This window comes from Mauremys mutica, chromosome 8 (genome assembly GCF_020497125.1).
Source record: "Mauremys mutica isolate MM-2020 ecotype Southern chromosome 8, ASM2049712v1, whole genome shotgun sequence".
Classification (NCBI taxonomy): domain Eukaryota; kingdom Metazoa; phylum Chordata; order Testudines; family Geoemydidae; genus Mauremys; species Mauremys mutica.
The window spans coordinates 5,672,291-5,681,177 of NC_059079.1; positions in this window are offsets into that span (position 1 = coordinate 5,672,291).

An 8,887-nucleotide genomic window follows, 5' to 3' on the forward strand; every position below is an offset into this window, starting at 1 on the left:
AAAAAATCGACAGCAACAGAGGCAGATCCTAACAATAACAATCATGAAAAATATTAACTCTTCAACGCAGGAGTGGGGTGACTGTGTTAACCCAAAGGCACATGTAAACCCATTACATAAAATGTCTTTTATCTTCCCATATGCTTTCTAGCCTAAATCCCGCTAAATCCCAGATTGTGGTAACAAATGAAGAGCGCTGCTATTTCAGAGGAAGGCGGCCTCTTTCCTCTGGGTATTAAAGAGGGGCAAAGGTCAATATGCGCCTGGGGATCAACCAAAAAAAGAGATCAGGCAGATAACACCTGTGTTTTCACATGCTAAGTAAGTATTAGTGAAAGTGCAGTTCAGCGCAAATGCAACGAAAGGACAAAGCTTTAGATTACAGCTCATATAGGGGCCTTTGGACAGGATGGAGCACAGTGGTTGAAAAGATCTGAATGTTGCTCTCCTGTAGATACCAGTGTAATATTCATGACCCTGGGAGGCAGTTCCTATTGGCTAACGCATCAAATTAGCAAAAACAACATGACTTTGGCTAAAACTAGAGTCACGCTTGGTGTAGGCATAAGCCAATGCTTCTGGGGAGGCTCTGTTGTTCAGGGATCAAATTCCATGGCAAACGCAGCGGATTGTTGAAAGACACTCAGTGTAAGTATTCATGCCCCATTCATCACTGGGACTAACCGTCAGTGTATGTCATAGACAATGTGTGGGGGGGTTGCGGGATCACGTGACACCCCCCCACACCCTCCCGATTTGCTGCTGCTGTACTGAACATGCTCACTGATTAAGACAGTTGCCCTCACTCTGCCCCCACTATGTTGGCAAGCACGGGTCATCTCTGGCATATGTGGTATTGTTATTTGTAGTGTGGTAAGACCCAAGACGCCGAGGCTCTGTCCAGAATTACAGGCCTCGTCCCGAACAGCTGGGCACCCTCATTTGAAGCCAGAGGCAACAAATGAGTGTAATGAACAACAAGCTAGATTGTGACCTGGACTATTTGACTGTCTGAGGGAGCAAGAACCCCATTGTTGCATCATTATGCAGGCTACACAGATCTTGGGTGCATAGGGGTACGCGGGGCTGTGCATTCACATCAATTCCTCCTAGAGCAGGTGAGCAGGACATGGGTGGAGCTCTCTGGTTCTGCCCCCTTCCTCACTGGCCAGTATGGCAGAGCCAGTTAAGGGAAGTGTGTGTGTGTGGGGGGGGGGGGGTTGAGGGAAGTGTTACTAATTTCCCACTGGAAAAGGCCAACAGTGAATTAATCCTCCTGGGGAGCAAGGAGGAAGCCTAGGAGGAATAGTGACTCAGAGGGAGGTGTGTCTATGCGGCCCAGTGCTTCCCAGGGTTGCTGCTGTGGTGGTGTAGCTTTTATGTCACACTTTGCTGAGGCCAGTGGCTAAAGGCATAATCTAACCCATTAGGAGAAAAGCTGGGAAGATAATGGATCCAAACGCTGCATCCCTTGCTCATCTCTGCTAACATGCATGTATCTGTTAGAGAAGGTTGACATTTTTTGTTCTACATGGCTTTTCCATGTCCCAGGGATGGGATGGATTCTCCATCACTCTTGCCTCAATTGCTGTGGACATCACCACCATCCTGCCTCTCACTCAGGCCTGTGACCTGGGTGTCATCTTCGACTTGGACCTTTCCCTAGGTCCTCGCATCCAGGCTATGTCTACATCTTGCAAATTCTTTCTGCATAACATCTCTAAAATACAGCTGTTTAGGGAATCATAGAAATGTAGGGCTGGAAGGGACCTCAGGGGGTCATCTACGACATCCCTGACAGGTGTTTATCCAACCTGTTCTTAAAAATCTCCATTGACAGAGATCCCACAACCTCCCTTGGTAACCTGTTCCAGAACTTAACTACCCTTGTCATAAACAGTTAGTTAAGGGTTAAGGGTTTTTTCTACCTGTAAAGGGTTAACAAGCTGTACCTGTGGACACCTGACCAGAGGACCAATCAGGGACAAGATATTTTCAAATCCCTGTGGAGGGAAGTTTTTTTTCTGTTTTTTGTTTTGTTTTTTAGAGTCTCTCTCTTGGGAGTTGAGGGAGCCCAGACATCTTAATCAAGTCCTCCCAGGTTTCTGCAATAAATTCTTCTATTCAAGCTAGTGAGTATTAGCAAGGAACTAGTATTCTTATACTTTTATTTCTGTATTTGCAATTCTGTGTTTTGCTATAGAATTTCTTTAATTCTGTACTGTTATTGCTTTTACTGAGAAAGAAAGGAGGGGGGATTCTCTCCAGAGATTGATAAGTTTAGACCCTGTGTATTGTTCCATCTTGGTTACAGAGACAGTTACTTTCTTTTTATTCTTTAATAAATCTTTTCTATAAAGGACTTGGTTGATCTTTCCTTGGGTGGATTCTCAGGGAAAGGGGAGGGGGAGGTATCCCTCTGTAGTTGGATCCCGGTATCTCTCCTAGGAAAAGGGAGGGGGGAGGAAGCAGGGGGGAATGGTTTATTTCTCCTGGGTGTAAGAACTCCATGGATTTGGGGTTCTTGGGATCCCCAAGGATTTTGGGGAAGGACTGTGTCCCAATCCACGTACATTATTGGGTGGTGGCAGCTTTTACCAGATCTAAACTAGGATTTAAGTTTAGAAGGATCCATGCAGGTCCCCATCTTGTGAACCCAACAGCTCCAAGTGGGGGTGAGACCTATGACAACCCTGATAGTTCAAAAGTTTTTTCCTAATATCTAACCTAAATCTCCCTTGCTGAAGATTAAGCCCATTACTTCTTGTCCTATCTTCAGGAGACATGGAGAACAATTGATATTGTTTCCTTGTACTTCCATCTGTGTCCACTTATTGTCTCTTGTCTTATGCTTGGATTGGAAGCTCTTTGGTGACCGGAGCCATCTTTTTGTTCTGTGTTTGTACAGCACCTTGCACAATGAGGGCCTAGTCCATGCCTGAGGCTTCTAGGTGCTATTGTCTGCATACAAATAAAGAACAAGAAGCCCTTGAAGTCTTTCAGTCAAGACTGGATGTCTCTCTAAAAGATTCACTGTAGCTCAACCAGAAGACATTAGGCTGGATGCAGGAATCACTGGGGAAGGTTCTCTGCCCTGTGCTATGCAGGAGGTCAGCCAAGATAATCATAATGGTCCCTTCCAACCTTAAAATGTGTGAATCTATGATTGTGCATTATTGGCACAGACCCTGTGGAAACGGGAAGGCATATGTGCTGGGGCCCACCAGAATCTGGCCCTGGATTTTCACTGTTGATGACAGAGGATGAAATTTACACCCTGTGCAGAGGTTCAGCACACCCTTGTGTCCACCCCATGCATAGAGTGATTTGCACTTAATGCGACCGGTCATGCGAAAGGAAATAGCTTGAATCACATGATCGCCTCTGTCTTATATCCCAGTTTTGCATAACTCCATCAGTTTCAGTGACGCTACTCCTCATTTGCATTGGTAAGTGAGCTCAAAATCAGGCTGAGTGTCTTAAATTCACCGCCCACCCCATGTCCCTTAAAGTCATATTTACATATTTGTTATAATTCCCACCTATAGGGGGCAGCAACCTCGAAAACCTGCATAAAAATGAAACTTGATGGCTAATAGGTCATCTTAGTCACCCAGACAGCTGAGCCATTTACACTTCATATTTATTGTCAGCTCATTCTGGGCCAACATCTGCTGTAATTTACACTTGAGAAATCAATGGGATTAGTCTGGATTTACATCGGTGTCACAGAGTGGAATTTTGTCTTTAACGAGATGAATATTATGGGGGAAAAGATTTTAAAAAAATGAGGACTATTGATCCAGGCCTGAAAAATAAACAAAAAAACCCTGAAGCAGATCCTGAATTCTGCTTCTCTACCTAGAGTCTTGTAATTCTACCCTTCTCTGCAATGTCTATGTACAAAATTAAAAGCACTTTTATTTTCCTAAATTAAATTGTCTCTTCTTTCATTAAAGAGAAAGGGTAAAATTGGTCAAACTTTTTCAAATATTGAAACTCCAGTAAAAATGTCATCAAATTACTGAGTTTGATGGGGAAAAAATCAATAACATGTTCGCAAAGCTTATTTTAAAATAGTTTTTTCTACTAAATAAGAAACAAGTCATTTTTTTTTAATTTTAACATTTCAATTAAGTTTCAAAATTCAACAAAAAACAGGAAAAAATGTTTGTTCCCTCCCACCTCCTGTTTTTGATTTTTTTTTTTAAATTTTTGACAGGCTCTAATAAATAGCACAGACAGAGAGCAAAAATACATGAAACAATACAATTCAGCTTTAAATATCATGCATTAAAAGAAAAGCAGTCACTATCTGAAACCTATAGCACAGTGGTTTTTAACCTTTTTTCATTTGCAGACCCCTAAAACATTTCAAATGGAGGTGCAGACCCCTTTGGAAATCTTAGACATAGTCTGCGGACCCCCGAGGGTCTGCCGAACACAGGTTGAAAACCACTGCGGTAGCATCCTGTACATTGCTTTAAAGGAGTGATAGCCATTAATGTGATCATGTGCTCACTTCATGAAGCTAATCAATTACCAACTTGGCGAGGGTTTATTTTACTTTCCTGACCTCATCTAATAAGGAAGGTGAAGAGCTGAAGACAATAAATTTAAAAACAAGAAAAGATTTACTTAGGACACCTAATTAGGATTTCTAATCAGGAGTCATCAAGGCCTATAATTAGCAGGGTTTGCTCAAACTCATTGCTTTCCCTTTAATGGCCACAGGACATCCAACTGGTTTTAAATTATGTACCATGGGCTCCTAATCAGTTTATTGAACATCATAAATTGTTAAAAGAAGTTAATAGCTTGTGTTTCTTGATAGAAAGTGCTAATACTGGAGGCAGAGAACTCATCAAATGAGCCTTGTTAGAAGGCGGGGGGGGGGGGGAGGGAGGGGGCTGGGAGGTTGTGTCTCAGTGTCTCATTTTGTTTTAGTAATTAGCTGTTACTGGATTATCCGATCCAAATCTTTATTCAGTTTACTCTGTCAAATCTAGTTTGCCTTTTAAATGGGAAATTGACACGGGGAGCAATTTGTCTCTTGACTAGGTTAATGTCTGCAACTTTGTTTGAAGCATCTGAAGTAAAAATGAGTTAGTGGGGGGCACGTCTACAGTAACTTCCTCAAAGAGCAACACCAAGTGCATGGACTGGGCTGTCTAGTTCGGCCCTCTGCTGTAGGCTGGTTCGCTCTCTACTTCTGGGATCCTGGAAAAGGCCTAAGGGTGTGAACATCAACCTATATCTCCATGTCTCTACCTGCATTTCTCCTACATCTCACTGGCCCAGATCTTAAATCAGTGGCAGTTAGGAGCTTAAATACCTTTGTGGATCTATGTCTCAATTCCCAGCCTGCAAAACGAGGATCATCTTTTCCCCCTTTCTCTGCCTTACCTATTTAGACTGTAAGCTACTTGGGGCAGAGATTACTAGGAATATATCAACATAGGACTTGTCATATAGAATCAGACTACTTGTTCATCTATCCCATGTTTGTGTCTGCGGCTTTAGCCAGGAGCAGCCGCTTCAGAAGAAGGTGCAAGAAACCCAGTCATGGACAATTATGCTCATGGGGGAACTTTCTTCCTGACCCCTATAAACAAGTGGTTGGTTCATGCCCTGATGGATGAAGCTTTATATTCTAAATTCACCTTATCTAATGTAACCAGATGCATTAAATTAGGCTCGGTGTTGTTTTATTGGTTATTGTTGTTTTAAGGTGGAGCCCATACATACGTTCCTGGATATAGCTAGAGCAACAAACTTGGTGGAAAAAAATAATTTCCTTAAATGTGAATTTTATTGATTTGGAGCTGGTTATGGTTATGGCTACTGCATTTGGTTATGGTTATGGTTCCCACCACCTAGAAATTAAAAGCTTAATCCAAAGCCCATAGCAGTCAAAGGATAGACTCCCCTTGACCTCACGGAGCTTTGAATCAGGTCCCATCTCCTACAATGATGATACCAAGTATTTCTTGATGACTGGAAAGCGAGTAGGAAAAATACAGCCAAGGGAGTTTCTTGAATCCCTTTTAAGGAATTCCATCCTACTGAATTTGCAACACAAAACTTGGTTTCTTTGCCCTCTATATTTACTTTTTTTGTGTTTAAGGTTTAGCTATGGCATTAAATCCAAATATTGCCGCCTGAGATCAGCCGTCCTTCACTGAATGCATATTAGAGCATGGTCAAGATTGTTCCCATAATCAGTTTGTTCAAATGAATAGCTCTCTGCTCTGCTGCTTAGCGACACTGTCTTTGTTAAACACTTTTATTTACCTAGCTGATGGACTTTATAGAGGGGGGGGGGTTGGAATCTGGTAGAAAAGTTCTGTAGAGCGATGCTCACTTTCTGGATGCAAGTATTTTAAATGTTAATTTATATTATTTTTTTATATTATTTTAAGTTTTCCTTAATGGATTTCCCCCTCCACACACACTTATTTGTAACAATAATTCACTCAATATGGATGTCATGATGCCCTCATGTAAGGCATAGCAGGTCTTGAAGCTGGGCTTGTAAAGCTGCCAGGTAGTGGACAGCTCCATGCCGCTACCCAACAGCAACTATAACCAACTTGTGCTCCACCACCCATGACCTGCTGAGGACATAGTCCTGGCTCATGGGGGCTGACAGGCAGCAGCCTCATGCCCCCTGATTGGCTCCCTGCCCTATATAGACCCAATAGGCATTCCAGGAAGTGTTCAGGCCGCAATGTGGTTCTCCTGTAGCTACTATGACCATTTCAGCTCACTTGTTCTTAAACCCCTGGCTTCGACTTGAAACCTGACCCGGACTCTGATCCTTAGCACTGACCCTGGCCTAGAATTTGACTATGAACTCCTTTGCTACTCTCAGCCTCTGGTTTGACCCTTGGGCCTTACCACCCTAGTCAGGATCCTGGCGCTTTTAACCTAGACGCTGTGATTAATAACAGAGGGCCAGATTCTGGTCTCCATATGAGCCGGAATGTATGTGTAAATATTAAATTGACAGAAGCTATATTTGTGTAAAAACTAGTGAGAAAAGAATCAGAGCCCAAAATAGTGTTAGTGAGAGCGGAATGGAGTTACTCCAGATTCATGTGAGATCAGAACCGGCTTCTCAATGATTAATCAGACTTAGAACTTATATTGGGCAGATCCTCAGCTGACGGAAGTCGTCAGAGCCCCTTTGATGTCAGTGGAGCAATGACAACTTACCCCAGCTGCGGTTCTGCCCCATAACATCTCTCCTGTGCTTGATGCTTCTGCTTTACAATATTCTGGATTTGGGAGCCTTTTGTTGTTTCTTTTGAAGGATGCTCTTCTGGGGTTGAGGCTGGGACTCGGGAGCTCTGAGTTCAGTTTTGTGTTCTGCTGCAGGATCCCTGGGGCAAGTCATTTGGACTCAGAGCCTCACAAGTATTTAGGTACTTAAGTCCCTTAGTGAGGCACCTAAATACTGTGAAGAATTTGGGCCTCGGGATCCGGTTTTTGAATGTGTTTAAGCGCCTAATGGTGTCTAGGCTCTTGGTGGTGCTTTCAAAAGCACACAGGTGCCTAACACCAATGGCAGCGCCTCTCAGTGCCTCAATTCACCCTCTCTAAAATGAGGAGAAGTGAGTTGCCCAAGATCCCACAGGAAGTCTGTGGCCAGGTCTTCTGAGTGCCCAGGCTAGCACCCTAACCACTAAATCATCCTTCCTATCTTGCCAGTCATCCTCATTTTAAATGTGCTGCCCCAGCTGCAGAGACCTGTACCACAAATATACGTACGTGCTCCCGTTGGCTTTGCAAAATGGAGACCAAGCTGACTTTGAAGGAAATCCCTGTGTCTCCCACTCTCGCCCGCATCTCTTAGCCCATAAAATAAGACAAAAGAGACACATCCCTCTCTTACTGCTTGGGAAAACTGCAGGGAAAGTCAGCCTTTTCCATGCTAATGTCCCACAATTACCTCTTAACTGCCAAAAACAAATGGCAGAAATGGGGAAAGTGACACCAAATCAAAAATGTCACAGGTGATCGATTCATGTCATCTACCGTCCCCGCCGCTGAGGCTGCAGAGAGAGACACGGTGATAACACAACACTAATATTATATTACAGCCTTCACGCCGCCGAATGCCAAGTGATGAATATGTGTCACTTTATGTGTCGCTCACTCTCAGGGCCTGGGCAGGCAAGCATGGAAAATGGAGTGCTCAGGATTAATGATATCGAAAATGATAGAGCGGAGATTGAAAATTCCTTCCTTCCTGAACCATGCAGATTGAAACATACCTTAAAGCTATCTTTGGCCGTCCCTCCTCCACCCACTTTCGAAAGGTCTTTTTCGCAGCCCTTGGTTTAGGAAAGAAAGGTTTTTCTTTCTTGTGTGAGTCGTGGCTACCAGGAAAGATTCCACAGGCTCCTCAAACGGATGCTGGTTGGCACGCACACCAAGCAGTGCGGCAGGCACGTAACCGAGCTTCCTTAAGCCAGGAAAAGCAGTTCATTATGAAGCTCTTGGACTGGCAGGTGTGTCATGGCTGGACACTTCGGCATGCATTTTCCATTATTATTATTTAATATGCAGATCAAGAGGCCTTGCTCGGGAGAGCAGAGCACCTTTCCAATGACTAGCTATATTGTGGTAGCGCCTAGAGGCCTCCGGTCAAGCGCAGGGCCCCTCTGTGCCAGGAGCTGTACAGACAAACTGTGTGAGGCTGCCCCTGCCATGAAGAGCTTACAGTCTGCACAGGCAAGACAGGCCACAGGTGAGAGGGGATACGGGACAGAGACGAAGGGCTTTGATCGAGGTCACGCAGCAGTTTAGTACCAGCGTTGGGAATAGAACCCAGATTTCCTGAGCACCCTGCCCATTGGGTCAGCCTACTGCCCAAGACCTA